Consider the following 24,019-nt stretch of genomic DNA (forward strand, 5'->3'; position numbering starts at 1 on the left):
GACATGATGAGAGTGAATAATACCTTATCATTTCCAACTAGCTCCAGACCAGAAATCTTGGCAAACAACTTGTAATCAAAATAAAGTACCTGAAAGCAATTGCAGAATAAACATCCAACTTTCCAATATTTCCAGAAATACATAATCAATCTCCATGGTGCTTGAAATATGGTGCTAAGTTCACCCTGTAGTATTCAATTCAATCTAGCAGCTAACCTCTGCAAAACTCACTGATGTCTGACTTTATCTCCTTCACAAATGCTGGTATGTCTGAGACCAATGCCACCAGAGGTGCACCCTTGATATTCCTAATATGTAGGGCTCTCTTAATACAAAGAACTGCAGGTTTTCTTGCTCGGACTGGCCTAGAGTAATGATAGGACTTAATCTTCAACTATTCAAAACATATGATATCAGTGTTCTAAAACATAGGCGTATAGCCAACTATCGCCTCATTACTGATTAGCTCTTTTGCTCGCCTGATATGTTGTACAACACTAAGTGCTGCTAACAAATTGTCTGCATGATAAATGTGGTGGACATTCTGAAACTGGAAGATATTTAGTAATATTGAAATTGACTATTACGGATCCAAACATTAAGTTTGAAGATTATATTACAGAAATAAAAGAAATATGAAAAGCTATCTTAGGTTACATTAACAATTTGGGCTACAAAGAAGCATTTTCAGTGAGTACTGATGAACGAGATAAGTAGGCAGGTGAAATTGCATGATGTCAGTATTCTACTATACTGCACTTTTCCTTCTTGAACTGATGGGGCAATCTATATAGTTACTTCAATTTACACAAGCATCCACAAATAGTGTGCCTTTGTCTACATCTCATCCTTTCCCTGAAACAGAAGCTCCTCGAGCACCATGGAGCGACTGTAGACATAGGCGAGCATGCACACCCGAAGCTTGACGAGGGCGTCGTCTATGTGTTTGTGTGCCGTGATATGAATGGATGTGTGGTGTGCATGCTGCTGTGTACTGTACCGACGCATGGTGTGCGTGCTGCTGTGAACTGATTAGTTGGGTGTGTTCTGTTGCAAGTTCTTGTGCACTAGTCCTATCCTCCTTTTGATATTATGCTATAGAAGATTTTATGGTGACAGGGAGTACAGACTTTATTGGCTATCCACAATCATATTTTATCCTTCAAACCAAACAAAATATGGGCTAACCATACCCACCCAACCAAACAAAAAAGGCTATCCATAGCCAGGTGGTTGGGTAGCCACCCTAGATTGTCCCTTGAACCAAACACATCCGCAGCGGAGAAAACGATTCACGAGCTCGGTGGTTGCCCATATCCGTGAGAATCTCGCGTACGTGCGGCGCCGGTTTTTCAACGAATATTCAGGAATCTGGCTGTCCATATCCTTTCTCGCCCACAAATCAAACACCTGGTATCACTTATACTAGCCATAATGGGTAGTAACATAGACTAATAGACTAGTAACATGCACATGTTACTAGTCTATATTGCTACCTCTATAGTGGGGAGTAACATATGTGTGGTAACATGCAACACTTCATTTATTAGGCTATAGACTCATTTTGCCTTGATATGTGTGATGTTACTCATATCAGACTACCCACAATGGGAGTAACATAGGTAGTAACATCACACATATCTAGATAAAATAAATGATGTGGCAAGCAGAAGAAAGAGAGGCATGTAGTAACATAGCTAGTTACTACTAGTATGAGTAACATCACACATATCAAAGCAAGATGAGTCTATAGCATAATAAATAATAAATGAAGTGTTGTATATTACCACACATATGTTACTCCCCACTATAGAGGTAGTAACTAGTAACTAGCTATGTTACCATTTTCCTCCATTTCTTCATTTATTGCTCGCCACATCATCTATTTTATCTAGATATGTGTGATGTTACTACCTATGTTACTCTCACTGTGGGTAGTCTTAGGGCGTGTTTGGTTGCTCGCATGAGGCCCAACCAAGCCCGCGCGGGAAGGGAACGGGCTGTTTGGTTGCCTGGTTTTCCTGTTGGGCCTGCATAGGACGAAACTTAAAGCACCTCTGAGCCTGGCTCATTGGAAACCCAAGAATCAGTAGTTTCTCGCGAGCCAGGCCGATGCGAGCGCAAGCCGGTGGGCCCTTGCACGAGTGGAGACCGGAGGGATGCAGGTGATTATGTGAGTTCTTCTTCAACCTCCAGTAAGCTCCTATCTAATCTCCTCCCTCTGATCTACACAACGGTGCTTCGGTTCAAGGTAAGCTCTACACGAAAAAGATGCACCTCGATGCTACGGTTCCATTCAGGCGATCAGTTCGTAGTTTCATCGGTCGTAAGTTCTTAATCTCGTCTTCCCGTTTGGAGCTATTCTAGACAAATTTTGTCAGATTCGTCGCGCACGGTCGATCATTTGAAATTTTCTTTGACCAGCAGCCTAATCTTGCAGTTCCTCACAACATTCATGTTGTAAGTTTTTGGTTTTGACGATCGTAGCTTCATCTCTCTTTGAGCAGCAGTCTACTGCACTGACGCCGCCATGTCGAGCTCCTGTGTCCTCTGCCCAGAGCCCTCCTATTCGTCCCTCTCAACTCGAAGCCCTTCCCCTTGATCTCCTTGCACACGTCCTACTACACTAGAGTCATTTCCGGCGTCGCTCATCTCAGCCTACTCTCTGTCGTCCTCCTACTGCACTGACGCTGTAATGGCGCGCACACTGCTTCTTGTGTCCTCTGCCTCCGTGCACACTGCAGTTTGCCGCGCCGCCGACGGGGTCGATCATCTTGGCCTCCTCTCTCTCGGCCTACTACACTCGAGTCATTTTCGGTATCGATCATCTCGGCCTCCTCTGTCTCGTCCATTGTACTGACGATACCATGGCGCGGGCACTGCATTCTCCTCCTCTGTCGACTGTCTTTGCGCGAGCACCGCAACTAGTTCACCGACGGTGTCGCTCGCCGTGCCGCCGACGGGGTCGCTCGTCCCCTACTCCATGCTTGTCATGTCGGACACGGCGCCACGACCACTGTCCACCGTAGTCGCCATTGTCCGGCGCACACTGCACTTCTTCTGCCATTCCCTCTGCTAGCTCTTAACCCTGTCTGCTAAGTGAAGTGCTAGCTCTTAATCATACCTCATGCATGCAACCAAACACCGAGTTCATGTGTCGCTTGGGCCAATGCAGGCAACCAAACAAAGTGCACTTGCGTATTAACTAATGCAGGGACCCTAGAAAACAACTTGCAGACGAAGCATTTGGGGCTGTTTTTACTTAACCAGGCTGGGTTGATAAGTGTATGCAATGTAACTACTGTTCAAAACTTGAACCAAAGCATCTCCAGCCGTTCAGCCCCCCAGGGCGCCGAAAAAGAGCGGCCTGGGGGCGAACCGGCGCTAGATTGTCCCCTGGGGGCGACCTACCTCCCAGCCACGCCCCCAGGCGCCGCCCCCCCAGCCGCGGCAACTTCAAACGTAGTTCATTCCCACTCACAAAATAGACGCTGCAAATCCGGCGATCAAGCAGCCACAAGTTCGGCGATCGAATGAAAAGTTTGGCATACAGAAAGCAGAAAGGACGCGCGTGTGCATCAGACGACGAGGTCGGCCTCCGGCGTCGGCGGAGTCGGCGTGCGCGGGCTTGGCGGGGTCTCTGTGCTTGGCGGCGTCGGCGTGGCTTCTGTGCTGCGGGGAGTCTCGGCGGCATCATCGCTCGGGCTTGGCGTCGGCTCCACCAAGTACCACGCCTTGACCGCCTCGTCAGTGCTCTAGAGCATGTCCGCCCCGCCCAGCAGGAAAGCCAGGTCGGTGTTTCTCTTCTTCGTGGCGACGTTGGTCCGGAGTAGGTCGAGCTTGACGGCGCTGCTCGACATCAACGCCGACCACCGCGCCTCGGTTTTCTCTTCACGAAGGACGGCCCGGTCCTGCGCGTCGGCGAGGCAGTGCTCGATGGACTCCTACACTCGAGCGGTGGCCGCGTCAGCGTGTTTCCCCTTCTTGGCACCTTTGTTGCCGCCCGGCCGCCCTTCTGACGCGCCAGGAGTCGGCGCGTCCGGCTTGTAGGTCTCCTTGGCCTTGTCGAGGGTGCGCCGGACTTCCGCCCACTTCTCGCACTTGTCAATGCGCTTGTAAACGTGGAGGTACTTGAATTCGGCGTCACCGTTGCTCTGCCGGTACAGGGCGAACATGCGCAGCAACTGCGCGGAGGAACAAACAGTTGGCGGGCGTAGACGGCGAAGAGAGGCGGGAGACCGGCGTGGCATACCTGATCCTCAATGTTGGCGCCGCTCTCCGGGCGAGCCGCGACCTCCTCGACGACCCCATGCCATTTGTTGCACGCCCCCTGGATACGCCCCCAATGGTTCGCCATTGCCTTCGAGCCACACTGCATGTAGACGCCTTTGAAGTACAGGTCGACGAGCTTGCGCTCGTCGAACACGGCCTTGATGCGCTCCCAGTACGTCTAGATGCTCTGGTTCGTGCCGGTGGTCGGGTCGAGGCAGACGAATTTCCATGCTTCGGCGAGGCATTCCTCCTCCTTGGATGCCCACTTGATGCGCGACTCGCCTGACCTGGCCGCCCGCTTCTTCTTCTTGCGCCTCTTCGCCGGAACAGTCGCCGGCTCCTCCTCCTCATCCTCGTCGTCCTCCTCCTCCTGCTCCTGCTCCTCCTGCTCCTCCTCGTCGTAGACGTAGCCGAGCTCGCCGTCCATGCCGCCGCTGAGATCCACCGTCTCGTCCGGGGTGATGAACCCGGGAGACGCGGCGGCCGCGGTCGAACCTGCCGCGATGATGTCGTCCATGTCGCCCTCGGTCTCGTTGGTGTCGCCGAGGTGCGAGAAAGGCAGCGCACAACGGCGGAGAGGGGGCGTCGGGGAGGACACGTAGGCGGGCGGCGAGTAGTTGTATGGAGGGTACTGCACGCCGGCGAAGGCGGGCGAGGGCGTGCGCTGGGCCGGGTGTCCATGGGGGAAGGTGACGTTTGGGTTGAACCCACCGTGCGCGTCCCCGTCGGCGTAGCCTGGCGAGGGCGATCCCCATGGCTGCGGCGACGGAGAGCCGACGCTTTGCTGGCCCTAAGGAGCGTACTGGGCGTGGTTGCCGGGTGGATCCATCATCCCCGCGCGGGTCGCCTCGGCCTCGGTTTGGTCCGCCGAAGCGGCAACCGCAGCCGCGCGTGCCGCGTTGTCACGGGCCTTCTTGGCGATGGCCCTGTTCCGCCGGTCGGCGGTGATAGCCTCCTGTCGCTGAACTTCCGCCCTCCACTCGGCGTTTGGCATGCCCGGTGGCTTGGACGGCGCCCTCGGCTTCCTCTGCTTCGGCTGGGCGACGGAGGCGGTCGCGGTTGCCGCGGCGCGGGGGACGACGTACTTCTTCGGTGGCATGGCGGCCGGCTGGGAGGCGAGCGAGAGAGAGATTGGCGGGAGGAAAAGAGAAAATGGGAGGGAAGTGGGGGAAAAGCGGAAAAAAACGGCGGAAAGAGGCGCTCGACTCGCCGACAGGGCGGACCCACGCGCCCTTTTCGTTTGTGCCGACGCCCCAAGCGCCCCCCAGAGCACCGGGTTCTGCCTGGGTCCGCCGGCACCAGTTTTGACCCAAGCCGGCGAAAAATGGGCTTTTGAAAGGGGGACGACTGGGTCTTTTTTGGCGCCAACGCGGCAAAAACGCCTGAAAGGGCATGTTAGGGGCGCGGCGGGATATGCTCCTACAAAATAGGTCTCCGTCTCGAGTCTCACGTCTCAACTGACCGAGACCAGAGACGGCGGTGGGCTCCATGTGGGCAGTATCGAGAGGGCCCACCTCCGCGGCCGATGCTTATTTTTTGTGAGACAAAAGAAAAGGAAGGCCCTGCTGTGAGAGACTGCGTACACGAGCGGTTCTCTCTCCTCCATCTTTTTCCACTTTCCGAGATCTATCCATCGCCTCCAAGCCATGGCCGGCGGCTCCCCGCCGAATCTCTCCCTCATCGGTAAGGTTCCTCCTGTCCTCTCACCCATCCCCGTCTTTCCTTGCACCCATCTTCCCGTGCGTTGCACCTACCGATGAAAACCTGATGGACCCCATCCTTGCCCGCCTGCAGATCCAGGTTCATGCCCATGGCTAATTCCGTTCGCCGCATCGGAAAGCTCCCACCTTTCGCCGTGATCCGGTGAGCACGGTCTTCGGAAACAGGATGGGCGTACATGCGATCGATCTGGATGCTGTTCCCTGATTATGACCGATCTGGACGCCGTGTTCCCCCATATGCCCTGGCTCTGGCCGTTGTTTCTCATCCGATCTGAATCTTGGACGACGCCATCTTCATCCGATAGATGAACGCAAGGTATTCCCCTCCTCCTCCTCCGCCTCCTCTTGCACTAATAAACTCTACACTTTTTTGCCGCACCCTCCCAATCCCAGCGCACAAATTTCTGCTCCTGTATCTCTAGTTATTTTCCATCTAACCTGTTCTATCTCTATCTGCTTTTTTGCAGGCGGAAAGGCTCGATCTTTATGCATCTCAACTGTCTCTTATGTAGTTTATGGCTCAATCGCTCCCAGATCAGGTATCCTTCAGCATTTGTAGGTCGTTTCGCTTGGTCCAGTTTTGTACGCCTCTCATGTTTTTACATGTTTATATCAAGGATATGTTTCCACTTTGGATCAGGCCATGTGCAGACTCATGCCATGATTTTGTCAGATTGTTTTTTATCGATCTATTCTATCTTCACTACATACTCACATGAGAGGGTTCCAAACACTCAAATGAAATAAATTATCCACACAAGGAGCACAACCGCAAGTCTGGGAGAATATAATCTTTTGAAAGTGATAGCATTCAGATTCACTAGTAACCGTATTGAATACGCGTTTCTTTGCCACTCAACCAAACAAGAAGCGGCACGTCCAAAGTTCAGACCTAATGACACAGCCCACAACAGCTTGATCACATGACAGTGAATGAAGTAATAAGTGAGAAATAGACTATGATTTAGCACATGATAAAATTGAACTCTTATGGAACTCATATTTATTTAATTTCCAAAAAATTCCACCTTTTGGAATCGTACAGAAGCAAAATGTCTCAGATCTAACCGAATCACCATCAACCAGTCATCACAAAACCCCTCTGAAAAGACAGTTGGAGGCCAACGCAGTGCCAGATATCAGCGATAGTGCCGTTTTGACAGATTCTCTTGCGGTTCCTATTTCAGTTTAACTTGTATGCGATCGTTTTATTGCACATCAGCTGCTAGTATGGTTCAAATTGTTCCTAGAAATACTTTTTGAAGATCCGGAGTTTAAAGAGTAGAAGATCTGCAGCTTAAAGAGTATTTTGTGAACTTTGGATGCACATAAGTGCTGCTCAAGTACATCTATGAAGAGCAATAAACAGTTCACACATACTGTTCATATTTCATAGTGCATGAACTCCACAGCAAGTAACATAATTCCTGAAGAATCCAGTGACATTCATATTATCCATGCGGGATGTAAATTGTCCTTGCTTGCTAGATTTATATGATTTTTTGGCAGAGACCATTTTTATCAGGTGAACAACGTGGTATTACCTTTACATGTATATGTAGATCAGGCTATCTATAAGTCAGACCGTTGCTGTAACCTCACCTTGATTAGTAATGATGTGGAAAAAAACATTAACTTGTTTATTAAGCGGTGGCCCTTGATGGCTAATTTAGATTGTAGAGCATCTTGGAAGAAATTGACATCAAAGATGATTGTATCTGAAATTGGACAATTAAGAGGCTTACTCTACAATAGCTGAAATGATTTCCAAGTATGGTGTCGGAATCAAAGAAAAAATAATATAGAAGAGTGAGCTTTACCAACAAGGTGAAATGCACCAGCATTTGTGGCCTTATTATCAGTTTTATGAACCTCAACCAGTGCAGTTTGGAAATGTCATTTATCTCCTGCTAATTTCATTGTGAATCAGAATTAGATTTTTCTGAATGAGGCATGAGGAAAATTATGCTGAAAGGCAGTTCAAGCATGGAGGGCACTGTAAACAAGTTATTTTCATTATTAAAGGTGCAGTAGTTAGTTAATTTGTTATACTGGACAGTAGTAGAGAAATGCCTGCAAACAAAAAAACCCCTTCAATTTTAAGTATAGCTGATCCATACCTCAGTGTACATAAATAACTGCACTCGAGTAAATTCCAATAGCAATAGGTCAAAGTGCCATGTTTTGTAGATCTGTAAGTGTCATAGTACTACAACTGACGAGTTGTGTCGTCATTGAAAACAATTCAACATACAACAGTGAACATTAGCTTACTTTTCAGTAAACCTAACTGCTTGTTGATTGGAACTTTGCAACTACAAATATCCATCATCGATGAAATATAGTGAATTTGCCACTTATAGTGACTTCTGTTGCCTCTAAGAAAGGATTTGCAGTTTTACTTTTGTTGCTTGCAACAATCTTACTGAGAATATTCAGATGTATTTCTTCTGAACATGACACTCAACTGCCACGGGGAACCACTCAACATTGGTAGAGTAACCAATATACCAATGTTGTTACAGAGCAGGCTCACGCGTACATATATTGCAACTTACCTCAGGGTGTCATGACCTGGAACTGATCATAGGGTGCAACAAAACTTGCATGTAAAATGTCCGCTACAGTTAATATCTGGTAAATAAGTACAGCAAATGAAATTGAGCTCGTGCTAAATTTCAATGTCATTGCTGCTGGTGTTTTCCAGGGTTATCCTTATTATACCCAATCACAAAGGGAGTACTAAGGGAGTCCTATCTTACCACCTAAGTACTGCCTTACTTTGTGGTCACCTAGATGTTCGGTTGTTGCCCCAAACTTTGGATTAAATACCTCCGAATCTACACCAATATGATGTCCTTTTGCCTGCTTCAGTTTCTACCTCTAATCCATTGGATTATATCGCTAGGTTGGTAATCTGCTTTCCAGAGTACAAGTTTTGGCTGGTTTTTATTTGTTTATAAGCTGGTTTTTATCTGAGTGTATGTTCATGCAGAGAAAGTTATCAAGTTTATTTTTAATTTTATATTGATGTCAAGCCTTAATGGGCGCACCTTAAGCTTATCCTTTGTTCTTTTAAATCTGGTCCGAAGGAAGGACGGTACAGGAAGTTATGATTTGTTTCAGGCGTATATAGATTGTGTCAAGGTTTCTATGCATGGGCTTCCTTTCTTGTGCATTTTTGTTGGTTTACAATGCTAAATATGAGTTCGTCATTGCTAAATCATTTTCTGCTAGATGCTAGGTTTGTAGTAAACCTGACTGTTGCTTTGACCGTCAATCTGTGAACCCATTTTCTGGTAGATGAAGTGCACTAATCGACAACAGATTTTTTCTGTCTGAAACCTGAATTTGGAATCGCCAAGCCCAAACAGACCTCCTAACAACATGCAGAGCTGGCCATACTCATTGCAACACTGTATCGTGTCGGATCACATAGGCACATTTGTGAAATAGGCATGCGTGTGCTTCTGCTACTGCCACTTCATGCTGAAGCCAGCTAAAATTGTATTGTCACCTTAGCACTCAGAACCAGAATTCCTAGCATTACATATACATCCTGCCCAACTGGGCATCAAGTGAAAGAGATGATAGGTAACAGTAGTTACTAACTCCGTATCAACCGTATACGTCCATAGGATACTTAAGGGTATCGCCCAACTGGGCAGCAATCGGAAGTAATCACAGAGTACGCAGTTCGGTATCAATGTAGCTAAGCGAGTTCACTGTTCCCATAGCAAGCATATGCATGTCTTATCATTCAGTAGCAGCCTTTTATGCTGCTCAGGAATGGCGCTTCATGGAGTTCCTGTGGGCTTTCTTTCTTTTAGCTTCGGTGTCGGCCTTCGCCTTTGCACCCTTACACCAGTTTTGGTGCGTCAGTATTGCTTCGATGCTGTAGAAGGTATTCGTGCTACACTTGTTGCAGGTAACAAGACCCCCAATGTCTCCCTTGATAGGCTTTGGCACGTGCTTCTTCCGCATCTTCCTTCCTGCACAACACATCACCAAATGTATATAAGCAGTTGGTGTAAAACACCCCTTTGTAGCTAACCATGACTGTTATCATGCAAATTCGATGGATCTAAGCTTTGAGGCGAGAAAAAAAATTAGTACTAACTTAAGGTTAAGCTTCATGATATAATGCAATTGTGCCAGAAAAAGAGGATATAGATGTAAAGTCTGTTTATTCTCATTCCCACTAGTACTATTAGTTGTAGGTGTCACTGTTCTCTTTCATTTCTTCCTGCACAAACATCACCAGAATATATATATATATATATATATATATATATATATATATATATATATATATATGCACATGGTGTAACACTTGTTTGTAGGTAACCATGAATGTGATTATTGAACTTCCTTGCAGCTGACTATTGCTGTGGAAAGAAATTTATGTTATGTCTTTGCAGACATGACATGTCAACTACAACTTCCAAGCAAGCTGAGACACATCTTCAAACAGAAATAAAAAGAAATGATCTTCCCAAGCTGCATATAGAGATTTCAAAGAGTCCATTCAGCTTTTAGCGTTTTGGCTGTCAGTAACTTTGCTCCTGTGCTGGCATTAAAAAGAATAAATACGGGAGCAACCACAATAGAGAATAGGTTTGTGGTAGAAAAATAGAAAAAGCGGTGCTAACCTACAAATCTTCAACACGGTTGTTCATTTTCCTGGTAAATAGATAAATGTTAACATTGTTTGCTATTTGTGTTGCATCCCAGTTTTACTATATCAAGTAAATTTATGCTTTATCTGTACAATTCTATTTTCCTGTACTTGTTCATCTCAAATCTGCTCGTGTGTGAATGATGCATTTTAGTAACTTTGGTTTGTTGGTGTACTGCTCCTGTTCTTGGTGTTTTGGTACTCTAATTTGGAACTTCTGTTTCACTGTTACCTAATCAGGAGAACCAAGTTGAAGGGTTGGATAATCTTAGGGTCTTGAAGTTTAGGACACTTCACTAAAAAGCTCAGTACCTGCAGTTCCAAGAAAGTAAACTGCAACAGGCCGCCGAGCAACAGTAGTGTTTCCCAGTTATATATGTAAAACTAGCTCTCAAAGTATTAAAGCTGCTGGTATACATCCATTTTAATTTTAAGTGCACAGCTTGAGGGCAGTGCCAAGATCTGTGTGCCATGCATTTCTTCATAAATCATAATAAACATTATACTATTTTAATACAGATTAAAAAGCATATATGTAGCTGTTATGCTATACCACAACAGAAATAAGCACTAATACTTCAGAAACCAAAATATAGTGTACAAAAAGTATTTTAACAGAGAACAATAGGAAGTGTCATAGTATATGGATTATATTCCCAAAATGGTGGCATCTAGGGCAAACAATTTGTGCATCGTAATACTCAGGGTCAACAATAGGAAGTGTCACAGTATATTTTCTGAATTTCGGATTCACAAACTGTTGTCGTAGGTTGTGTTCTTTATCTGGTCCATGTGCCTAATGTCTGACATAAAAGGATGATCTCATTTCTGACTTTGTAATTCTCATCTCAGGATCCAGTAATGGTTGCAATGACCGCAGCATGTGCACCAGCACTATCAGGTGAGAACATTGGTCTAAGTACACTTATGTACCTAACATTCTGTTAGTCCCTTGTGTGATGTTGTTTGCAAGAAAATTGTTTGTAGCTGTGGAATCGGTCAACAGCATTAAAAATCAAGATTACAGCGATGCTACCTCATTTGCAGCGATTAATTCCCCCATGCTTCTAATTGATGACTTCAGTACTCCAAAACAGAAACAATCATTCTCTACACTGCTCACAACCCGCAATACCGGTTGAATGTGCATGGCATCTGTCTAATAGTAGTTGAATTTTAGTTTGCTTCAAAATATATTACTAACATGTGACAGAAAGTGAGATCTCATAAGTAAATAACATGTAGTATTTTACAGATCAATAAGGTATTATGTTTGTGACACAAGGTCGATGGTATTAAACTTCCAATTTGTCCTGCAGGGTTCTCTGTATAAGCCCCAGTGTAATAGCTTGTAATAATATGCATCTGCAAGGCAGTCATAAAACTCCCTTTAAATTGCCTGATGCCACTTGTTTGTCTTTCTCATTTATGCTTTCAACTAATCCTTGAAATTGTAATACATTGATCGTAGGTCTATGCATGCCCGTGTAAGCTTTAACCCTGTGTGAATCTGTAGCCTACATTCCTATTTTTCTCAAGGTAACCCAGATTTACTTTTTGCATGCCCAATATGTTTGTATCCATGTCCAATAATTGTCCTTTTTAGACGGGTAAAGTCAAATTTATAATTGTAACCTTGGGTCATAATCTCTAACCTTCACCACTATGAAACCTTTATGAGCTGGTTTTTATGCAAGCAGCTAAGGTCCATTCAATGGTATGAACATGAATGTTTGTCAGTTGTTAGATTTTTTTTTTGAGTTAGAACATATGCGTCTTATACTGATCTCTTGCGAAAAATGAGTTCTATGTTGTACTCTCTGTTAGATTTATCCTGCTATCACATGCCATTTTTATTTGATTTGAAAACTCCCATGTAGAAGCTGGAATGTCAGCATCGACCTCATGCGTACTCGGAATTTTATCTTAAGTTTGACATCTAGGTTATGTATCCTTGGTTGGAGCGGTGAATGAGGTTGGACATAATGAATGTCTCTCTCCTCAAGATATGGTATTTGGTATATGTTTCTAACTGACACCTACTCCCTCCGTTCCAAAATAGATGACCCAACTTTGTACTAAAGTTAGTACAAAATTGAGTCATCTTTTTTGGAACGGAGGGAGTACTTATTTGGTGTTCTTAGCTAGGTACATTGAACTGATCAAGTGTATCAGAGTCCATGGAGGTAAAAAACTCCCATGTAGAAGCTGGAATGCAAGTGGATGAAGCTCGATTAACAGGAAGCACTAAAACAGGACACAAAATTATACTCCCTCCCCAAAATGTAAGGCGCCGATTGACTTTTCTGGTCTTTGTTACACAACTTCTATGATTTTCATGTGGTATATGTCTACAGAATTAATATACAGACATATGAAAAAACAAATGTGACGATGCCATTTATACATGTAATGCACTTGGTATATATTAGTGGTCAAAGTCGTGCATCAAAGACCATGTAAAGTCAATTGCGCCTTATATTTTGGGAAGGAGGGAGTACTCGTAGATCGTTTCTGTCATGTACTATCAAGATGCCTGTTGGACGGTGATAGTTTCAGTTCTTTACACCCGGTCCTGCTGGCCATGTACTAAAAGCGATCTATGTATACCTCGTGTTATATTCTCGTATACTCAAATGCTTGATGAGCGGTGATAGTTCCACTCCTCAATTTGCTCATGCACTTAGATACTTCTAGTTGGACATGTATATGTAGTTCTGCTTGATATGGGATGGCTTAGTTCTCTCATGTGCTAAACAATTTGTGATATATATTAACGTTTTCTTAGCAGTAACCAAGATATCCGACCGTCTTGAAAATTTAGTGATGTCTCGGAGGCTAAAATAGACACTTAAATGTGTATGGATTTCATGAAGAAATATTTGGAAAGATTTTTGTATCAAACTATGATGAGATGGGCATCAGCGCTTTGCATATGAAAATTATCTGAAAATGGTCATATATCACGAAGACTCAAGGTCTATACTGCAAATGTGCTATTTCATATCTAACCATTTGTAGTGGGTTTTCTGTTAAAAGTACATTAATTGGTCTGAGATCCTCCCACCTAAATCTGGGCCATCAGTCTCCCATCTAGTGGTCCAGATTCGGTTTTTCTATTTTTCTACTACAAGTGAGATTCTATAATAAATACAGTACATAATATGCTTTCACACAGCCAATGATTGACACCCAATATATGGTAAAGTAAAACGTGGCAGTTGATGTAAAAATGCAAACAGTCAATGTAGAAGTATTGGTCAAGGCAGGCATGATGACATCTGCACAGCAGTTATTTGAAGATTTCAGATACGGGTGGTTCATCACAGGTTCTCTTTTTAACTTATGATATGATGATCCATTGTGGAATCAAAGCCGAGCATGCATTGAATCCCCAAATTTGCCCAACTATCGATCGATCCATTAAACCTGAAACGCTTATCGAGCTCCACCATTAAATAACCAAACACTTATCGAGCTCCACCATTAAATCCCCAAAATGCTGTACTAAAAAAAACCCCAAAATGCTGTGTTAAAAAATCCCCGAAATGCTCAGCATCAAATCCCATGCGTCCGAGATCGATCTCTACCTGCATCCAAATCCAATGTGCCCCAGATCGAAGCCGAACCCCCCAAAACCATGCGGCCCAGATCCATCTTATCAACAAAAATCCCGATGAAGTCCCCCGAACCCCCTGCGGCCCAGATCGATCGAATCCCCCAAACCCCTGCGGCCCAGATCGATCGAATCCTCCAAACACCTGAGGCCCAGATCGATCGAATCCCCCAATCCCTGCGTCTCAGATCCACCGTATCAACCAAAACCCTACAAAACCCCTAGACAATCGCCGCGCGCGCGTCGCTGATCTATCGATCGGTAGAAACCAAGTCCCCCGATCCAGATCGACCGGATCACCCACATCACGGCGCCCGCGTCGTGTGCCTGATCTGTCGATCCACCAGAACTCGCCCGTAAAACCCGTGGTTGCCCGCCATCGCGCGCGCGCGACCCATTCTCACAGAGTGCGGGATCGGCGGGGGCAACGGACCTGGAGCTGAAGCGCGTCCGAGATTGGAGGAGGCGCCCGCGAGATCCGGAGGAAGCGGCCGCGAGATCCGGAGGAGGCGGCGGGAGCGGGAGCGGATGGAGGCGCCGAGAGGGAGGAGAGGAGGAGCGCACGCACGGTCTGGCTGCCAGGGATCGGTTGGGTTCTCGTCTCTCGAGGAGAATGACCGACCGCTATTTGGATGGACGGGGTCGCGAGACCTGCTTCCGTCCTGTTTGACCCATCCGGCCAGTGTGATTTTTTTTTTCCAGTTTAGCTGCGTGTCAGTCGCCTGAAAACGGAAATTTGGTCAGTCGATTTCTGGCGTTGAGGAAACAGAGAAGCGCGAGCATCATCGATGCCTTCTCGTCTATCCTAGGGTGGAGGGGGATGCAGCAGCCTCCTAGTCTATCTTAGGGCATCTACAATGGGGGCGCTAATGACAGGCGCGCTAGGGTCCGATTCCCAGCCGTATGAGCAAAATCCCATGCGATCCCGGGAAAATTTGAAGTGTCAGCGCAAAAAGAGCCACCGGGCGCTAGCCCTTTTTCTTCTTCCACTCTAAGACTCAACCTGTGCCGTATAAGCGTCTCTATATTATCGCTGACGTTGGAGGACAGGACGCTAACGATGCTGCTACGCGATTACCTTTTTTTCTTCTTATTTCCTTAAGTACCAATGCAAGCGCCCATGCATTGGACCTGCCCTTATGGATGCTGGGGAAGTGACAGTCTTCTTGTCTATCTTAAGGGTGCAGGGGTTGCAGGTTCGTCGAAGAATTTAGGTAGTTTGTCGGCTTTAGAGGGATGACGGTGGGGGAAGGTAAAGAGGAGGGCGGGGCGGCGAGGCTCTCCGGAGAGCGTTGCCGGTTGCGGGCGGCAAAGGCAAGCGGTTCGGCCTGGGTTGGATCTGGCGGCGGACAAATGAAGAAGAGAGACAGTGCTGGTGGCTGGAACTAGAAGACAAGCCATGATCCATTGGATCTTAATTCAAGGGTTGAGAAAGAAAGGACTTGGCACCAAAAGTTTTTCAGCCGACTTACTCCTAGTTAGATGGTCCCATTTTTTCTCTATATTCTATGCTGTAATCCAATAGGGAACAAAAATAAGTGGATCAAAATGGATGACAAAAAACTGGTTTCTTAATATATACTATTACCTCTGTTCCGAATTATACGATGTTTTGGATATTATAATATAAGCTACATTCGAGCTGAAATGAATGAACTAACACAAAAAATGTGTTTATATACAGATGAATGCCTCCACGGAAAATAGAATATATAATCAAATGATCGTTTACATTTCCAAGTGCATGAGTGTGCCAGCTCAAATCACGTCGTTCAAGTCATCCTGGAGAACCAGGGAACAAACCCCCTGAAAAATGGCCAACCCCTCGTCGGCCTCCCTCCTCCTCCCACCGCCGCCTCCGCCTCCCGTTCCGAGTCCCACCTCCTTCCGCGATGCGGTGCTGGCCCCCGCATCTGGCTGCACTCCCTCTGCTGCAGCGGGGATGGGCGCCCATGCGGCGAGCTCGGCGCCCTCGCGTTCGCGCCTTCGGTCTGCCATCATTGCGCCTGCCCCTGCTCCGGCCATCATGGCGGCTGCGACCGCGCCAGGCATTCAAGGCGGTGGTTGGACGCTGGTAGGCAAGGGGGGCCGCCCCGCCAGAGATGCCCCCGCTCCTCGCCGTCCCCCGCCGCGGCGTTCTCGCTTTAAAGAGCTCCTCCTGCGTAAGTGCTGGGGCAAGTGCTTCAACTGTAGAGATCCTCGACACCGCATTGCCGAGTGCCGCAACCCCACCTGCTGTCTCCTCTGCGACGCCGTCGGTCATCGTGCTCGCTGTTTCCCCTCCACCCAGCCCCGTCCTTCCTCCCCTCTTCGCTCGCGTGCTTCCACTCCTTCCATCCGCCCCCCGCTGCCTCCTTCAGTTCCTCCCCGCGAGGTGTTGCCGCGCCCCCTGCCTTCCACCTCTGCCGCTGCTAGCTCCCTTCCTTCTGCGCGATCGAGAGCCATGGAGGCCCCTGCTGCTGATGTGGCCGTCCGCCGCGTCTTGGGATCGGTTTCTGCGGTGGCTCGACGCTCGGCTTCTGTTGCCGACGCGGAGAGAGTGCTGGTGCGCCGGGGAGTGGTGGCCGTCCTTGTGGGGAGCCAGCCCGCTCTCCTCCTGACCGAGGTCAAGTTCGCCATGGCTCGCCACTTCCGCATCGATGATGCTGAAGTGGAGGTCTCTGTGCACGCGCCTGGGGAGTACTTGCTCGTCTTCTCCGACCATCTAGTGCACAACGCCACCATTCAGCACCAAGGTGCCCTCACCATTGGGCATGTCTCCTTCATGCTCGTGCCTTGGAGCCGTTTCCGACGCGCCGCCCCATCCAAGCTGCGGTACAAGGTCCGCGTCTGCCTGGAGAACGTCCCTAGGCACGCCTGGGATGTGGAGTCCGTGAGGCCTCTCTTTGACCCGGTGACCATCATCGACTCCGTCGACTCCGAGGTCCGATCGGAGGAGGAGACCGGCTGCTTCCGCCTCTGGGTTTGGATGGCGGACGTAGAGAAGCTGCGTACCAGAGGCCGCTTGGAGCTGGAGGAGCCAAGAGAGATCGACTCCCCCGACATGCACTACCCGGAGCTCGGCATGTTCGACGAGGTCCCAGAGAGATGGGGCCAGATCCCGCTGCTTGGTCACGACGTGCTCATCCACCTCGACTACGTTATCGACTTCTCCTCCCCGCCGAGCTCCAGCCCGGACAACAACTTCAGCGACCACAGCGACATCAGTGGTCTCCCTTCCGAGGTGGGCATGTCCCCGGAGTGGCCAGCCAAGTGGGGCTACCGATGGTTCTTCGGGTTTGAAGATGGCGACTTCCCTCCTCCCCCTCCCCGCGTCTCTGCCCATTCCCGGCTCCGCTTCCCCGACAACGATGGGGCTGGGCGTGGGGGCCATCGGGACGGCCTTGGTGAAGGCCGACGTGATGGTGTCGAGGGTGCTCGTCGTGGCGATGTGGGTGCTGGAGGCCGCCGCCGGGCGGGGACGGCACAGGGAGACACGCACTTCCTTCGGAGTCGGGGCGCCACCAACGGGGCAAACGGATACGCTCACGGCGTCAACGGCGTCTTCGAGCAATGCTCCTCCACGCCTACGGCGAGCCTTGCCGTTTTGCCGTCGCTGCCAGCGTCTGTTGTGGTGGCTGGTCCTGGATCGTCGGAGGTGCATGGCGCTAGCGAAGTGGGACCGGTGGAGGCTTTGGACAGCAGTGCATGCACGGCGTGCGCAGACAAGCTGGGTCACGACACCTCTGTCGTGTATCTAGAGGTGGCATGTATGGCACTGGCACCTGGCCCTGTGGGGTTAGGCAGACTGATCCCGGGTCCAGTGTTGACCATGGTGGATGGGGAAGGATCGACCCTGTCAGCTAATGAAACCAGAGCTGCAACCTTCCTTCCCAGTGAAAGTCAGGCCATGATGGCTGGCCCATGTCTGGAGGAGGGCGACAGTCTCGGGCCCCGACCGGAAATGATGGGACAAGTGGATGGGGGTGCTCTAGATATTGCTCAGCTGTTGGTAGGGCCAGCAGTGGCTGAGGTGGAGTGCCAAGATCTCATCTGCTTCTCTCCTTCGGAGGACAGAGGTGAAAATCGGATTAGAGATGGGGAGGTTTTGGGCCTAGCCGGCCTAGCCCAGGAGCTGCAGTCTTCCATGGGCCTTCCCCTATGCAGGCTTTCGCTAGAGGAAGACCCGCATAGGCAGCCGAGCACGGAGGCCCCAAGCATGGATGGGGCTGCGATCGGCTTCCTCTTGGCCCCTCCTGCTTCTGCCCCTGTGGATAGCCCCCAAGATTCCACAGCGGTGCTGCAAGAGTTCCTCTGCGGCTTCGCCTCCCCTGCCCCAGCTCCAATCCTGCCGCCCCCCCTGGTGGCGGCGCCCGCTGCTAGAGAGAAGAGAGGCAAGGAGGCGACGGAGACGCCACGATCCGCTCCAGTGGTAGGCTTGCGGCCAAGCCCACAAGCAAGATGAATCCGATAGAGAAGGCGCAGTTTGTCCTGATGAAGAAAGGGGGTTTCATCCCAATTGATGGCAGGCCAACCCCCAAAGATTTCCAGCGGTACCGTGATCTGTACAAAAAGAAGCTTCCGGAGTTCTTCATCCAGGCGGTCACTGCGCTGGTGGAGGCGGCCAGCCCAAGAAAGGTCAAGGAGATGGAGGTTGCGACGGCTGCCATCGTGGTTTGATGCGTGGCCCCTGGTCCGATGTGTAACTTTCTTGTTTCCATGCTAGTCTGTATTTGTATTGTGTGGTGGAGAGTGTTGTGCTTGTTGGAGTCTATCCGTGTGTGGGTCTGCTGGTTGCCTCTGGTCTGGGGGCCTAGACTGTTGGTATCTTTGCAATGGGAGGTCAGTTTGTTGTGGTGGTGTCACCAAGTGTCTGTTCTAGTTTCCTTATGGAGTTGGCCATCCTTGATTGGAACGTGAGGGGTCTTAATAATCCAGCAAAGAGAACGGCTGTGGCAAGTTTTGTGGCTGACAAGGGATTCAACATTATTTGCTTGCAAGAGACCAAATTAGCTGTAATCTCGAGGCATTTGGTTGTGGAAACCTTGGGAGTGAGATTCGGCGACAACTTCATCTTTAAACCTGCCGATGGTACCCGAGGGGGCATCCTTATTGCTTGTTCAGTGGATTTTTCTGTTCTTCAGCTTCAGACAACCCCCAATGAGTTCTCTTTGTCGGCCACGATCTCGGACAGAACTACTGGCAAAGGGTGGACGATCACAGCTGTCTATGGGCCGCGGAGAGCTGATGAAAAGAGACAATTCCTTGATGAATTGAGAGTAATCAAAGACCTTGCTGACCCAGCCTGGCTAATCCTTGGTGATTTCAACCTTATTGCTCGGTCTGAGGATAAAAGTAATGGTAATATAAACATCAGAATGATGGGCAGATTCATGGCTTTTATCGCTGATCTGGAGCTTAGGGACCTCCCGCTCCTGGGACGAAGATATACCTGGTGCAACGAGAAGGAGAGGGCCACTCACACCAGGATCGATCGTTTTCTTATGACTGAAGATTGGGAGCTGCTTTACCCTCAGTACCAGCTCTCCCCGGGATCTACTTGTGTCTCGGACCACTGCCCTCTAATACTGCGCAAGATGGGAGTCCAATGCTTCAAGGGGTTCCGGTTTGAATCCTACTGGTTAAAGATGGAGGGGTTTCAGGAGGTAGTCCAGAAGGCCTGGGAGAAAGAGGTCAGATCGGCCGATGCTTTAAGAGTTCTGCACACTAAATTGTCTAGAACAGCTGCTGCTCTAAAATGATGGAACAAAGTTGCTAGAAAGCACAGGAGGCTCAAGGAGCATATTGCAAACGAGGTCATCTTTCAACTGGATCTGGCACAAGAGGATAGAATTCTATCCGAGGAAGAGAGAGCCTTGAGAAACCATTTAAAAGCTCGATTACTTGGATTTGCAGCAATCCAGCGCTGTAAATGGAGACAAAGGTCGCGACTAACCTGGATTAAGGCGGGAGATGCAAACACCAGACTTTTTCACCTGAGAGCAAATGGCAGGCGCCGGAAAAATCACATCCCAGCGCTCCGACAGGGAACGGAGCTGAAAACTGAGCATGCTGATAAGGAGGAAATTTTGCTAAATCACTTCAGAGGTCTGTTGGGGCAAGGAGGAGCTAGGCAATGGAGACTCAACCTGGAATTCTTAGACCTGCCTTCCTTTGAGCTGACCCACCTAGAGGCGCCAGTCACCATGGAGGAATTAAAAGATGTTATCTGGTCCATGCACGGGGAAAAGGCCCTGGGACCTGATGGGTTCATTGGCAACTTCTTCAAGCACTGTTGGGATTGTGTCAAGTTGGATTTATTCTCTGCTGTACGACAATTTTTTGATCTGAAGGGGTCCACGGGCCACCTGCTGAACATTGCGCACTTGGTTTTAATCCCAAAGAAAGAGGCAGTTTCTGATGCAAGGGACAATAGGCCGATCAGCTTGATACATAGTTTTGCAAAGATTGTTTGCAAGCTTTTAGCAACTAGGCTGGCTCCTGAGCTCAACAATATCATTTCCCCGTGTCAGAGTGCTTTATAAGAAAAAGATGTATCCATGACAATTTCTTATTTGTTCGGAATGTGGTTAAGGACGCACACTCAAGTAAATCTCCTCTGCTATTCCTCAAGCTAGATATCGCAAAAGCTTTTGACTCCGTGCAGTGGGACTATCTGATTGAGGTACTCAGGGCCTTTGGATTTGGTCAGAAATGGAGGGACCTCATCTCTTTGATATTGGCTTCATCTTCGTCTCGAGTCCTTCTCAACGGTTTGCCTGGGAGACCATTCATGCATTTTAAAGGACTCAGACAAGGGGATCCGCTTGCCCCAATGCTTTTTATCCTGGCCCTTGACCCCTTGCAGAGGATTTTTCAAAGGGCGAATGATTTGGGCATTCTTCCCCCCCTATCAAACAGTGCTGCCAGGATGAGAGCTAGTTTTTATGCGGACGACGCGGCTCTTTTCCTCAACCCTGATCGTGATGAAATGGTCGCAGTCCAGGCCATTCTGGAAAGGTTTGGTGAGATCTCTGGACTGTGTGCAAGCCTTCAGAAATGTGTTGTGTACCCGATCTGTTGCGAGTTGCTAGACTTATCACAAATTTTATTGCCTTTTGGAGGCTCGACGGGCACCTTGCCATGCAAATACCTGGGATTACCTCTGAGTGTTAGTAAGCCGAAGAGGGTGGATGAGCAGGTGCTGATTGATCGCATCGCAAGCAAGCTGTCGCCCTAGAAAGGAAAGCAAATGACAAACATAGCAAGATTGGTTCTCACAAACTCGGTCCTGACGGCCATTGTGACATACTTCCTCACCAGCTTGACATTAAGCTCCTGGGCAATTAAGAAAATTGATAAGATCAGAAGGAATTTTTTCTGGACTGCAGAAGAAGAAGCTAGTGGAGGCAAATGCATGGTTAACTGGAGACGGATTTGTTCGCCAAAAGAGTTTGGGGGGCTCGGCATAAAAAATCTGGAATGCTTCGGTCGGGCGCTACGCCTGCGGTGGCTCTGGTTCAAATGGGATGATAATGACAGGCCATGGAAGGGGTCGGCAACACCTTGTGCAGGTCCAGACTTTGCTCGGTTTGAAGCTTGCACCAAAATCTCTGTTGGTGATGGTGCAAAAACTTTGTTCTGGAAAGATAACTGGTTAAATGGATCGGCACCGGCCAAGATGGCTCCGGCCATCTTCAAAAGGTCAAGATGCAAATCAATTTCCATCAAGGAGGGGTTCCAGGAAGGAAGATGGACGAGGGGCCTGTTTAGGCTGAATTCTGAAGAAGAACTACAACAGTTCCTCTCTCTATGGGAGGTCATTCAAAATGTGCAACTTTCTTCTACGGCGGATTCCATCTCTTGGCGCTTGACTGCTAACGGCGAGTACTCAGCAATTTCTGCATACAATGCTCAATTCATTGGGAGGATTCGGGAGCCTGCTCTGAACAAAGTCTGGAAGATGAAAACTGAAGGGAAAGTGCGTTTTTACTTCTGGCTACTGCTCCAAAACAAGAACTGGACTGCGGACAGGTTGTTGAGAAGGGGATGGCCACATAACCCACGCTGCAAGCTCTGTGATATGCAATCTGAGTCAGCGGTGCACCTTCTGCTAGTCTGCCCATTCGCTAGGCAAATCTGGGCTGATCTTGCTGTCTCCGACCCGGAAGTATCGCGCATTGGATCATCCTCTACCTCGGTGTCCTCTTGGTGGCATGAGCTTAATAGCATCTCTCCAAAGCGGCGAAGAATGGAGTGCCTGTCACTCGCCTCGTACCTGGGATGGCACATATGGAAAGAGAGAAACCGCAGGGTGTTTCAGAATTCTAGCCTCTCTGCTCGAGAGGTTTGCCATCTTGCGAAAGCTGAGCTCCGCCTCCTTCAGGAGGCGCGGGAGTAGTCCCCTTTGTCTTAGTAGTAGGCTTACTCATGAGCCTGTAGTTTTTTCTTCTGCTTTTTTAAGCCACTTGGCTACTCTGTAAGCTGGCAACAGCCGATGTACAGTTTTCCCTCTCCTTAATGCAATAGCAGAGCTCCTGCTGACTTCGGTCAAAAAAAAAATCACGTCGTTCTCTTTCCGGTCGCAAATCTTCATCTTGTCTACCTGCATCTCATCTCCACCCATCACTTGACCCGGCTCCACTCCACGTCTCTCTGCCATATCATCCAGTTTTTCGCCACATCCTAAATATCCACATCCCATTGTGCTTGTCTAACTTTCTCCCTGACGTGTGTCTTCTTTGCACTAGCTTTATTTGCTTTGTGTCTCAAAGTTCAAGTGCCTTTTTGGTATTGTATATGTACCGGGAAACAATTAGCAACACCCTGATGCATCAATATAATGAAAATATATAACGCAATGAGATAAGGGTTAAACGATAACGACGAGATATAGGGTACTACATTGAGCACTCCATCGACATTCAACGAAGATGTGCGGCTACATAGGTTTCACCTTTATGACAATTGTGCTCTACCACCCTCATCAACTCATAGTACGGCCGGGTCACTCTGCCTAGGAAAACTGCTAGCACGATACATGGTCAAACCATAATTAATTATCGGCACACTGTCAGAATGGCCATCGTCTTTCTGCTCCTAGAAACAATGGAAACCCATAATATATGTAGCACCTAATATTAACATTCATATCAACAATAAGTACTCCGATCGATGAGAAGGGTATTTCCTGGTGTCCCGTTATGGCAAAGTACAAACTGAAGATAATATATCCACATTGAAATAAAGTGGGTACTAAAACACTCAACCCTCAATTGCACATAGCTTCTGACTTGAAGTAATTGTTCGAGGGGAAGGTAATATATGTACAATAATTCTGAACCAGAATAATAGTAAGAGATGTGGAATTTCAATTCAAGTATCAAAATTAGATTCAGAATTTTGCATTCACATCATACATTTGCTGGTTTATATTTTACAAATTTGGTAAACCATAATATCTATACTGAATCCCACATTTCACAAGTCCAATGTAGAGCGTTATAACCGAAAGTCTTGAAGTTTAAGTCAATTACATGCATACATGGCAAAATGTACCCCTGAAGGCCCTCATGCCTCCAACATCAACCATTATAATGGCGGAGCACCATGTGGTGCATTCTCTTTCTACATTTGAGCAAAATTTACATGGCATTGCTTAATAATATATTTAAAATTAAATCACAATGTATAAGGCGTGGACCTGATATGTAAAGGTAGTAGATCAGCCTTGTTCACAAGGAGCATTGGTCT

At 48.0% G+C, this 24,019-nt stretch overlaps 1 long non-coding RNA gene and 1 pseudogene across 2 annotated transcripts; one reads left to right on the forward strand and one right to left on the reverse strand.

Moving 5' to 3' along the window:
* LOC123157588 (uncharacterized) overlaps positions 1-882 on the reverse strand; it is a 36,338-nt pseudogene extending 35,456 nt beyond the window's left edge.
* A 4,859-nt stretch (positions 883-5,741) lies between these two features.
* LOC123180193 (uncharacterized) lies at positions 5,742-13,471 on the forward strand. 2 transcript variants are annotated; one of them, XR_006490753.1, is made up of 5 exons: positions 5,742-5,955; positions 6,067-6,309; positions 6,461-6,532; positions 10,912-11,067; positions 11,524-13,471. It is a non-coding gene; the product is annotated as an uncharacterized lncRNA (long non-coding RNA). The 2 variants fall into 2 exon arrangements; XR_006490752.1 differs by lacking the exon at positions 10,912-11,067.
* Positions 13,472-24,019: the final 10,548 nt, after the last annotated feature.

This window comes from Triticum aestivum, chromosome 1D (genome assembly GCF_018294505.1).
Source record: "Triticum aestivum cultivar Chinese Spring chromosome 1D, IWGSC CS RefSeq v2.1, whole genome shotgun sequence".
Classification (NCBI taxonomy): domain Eukaryota; kingdom Viridiplantae; phylum Streptophyta; class Magnoliopsida; order Poales; family Poaceae; genus Triticum; species Triticum aestivum.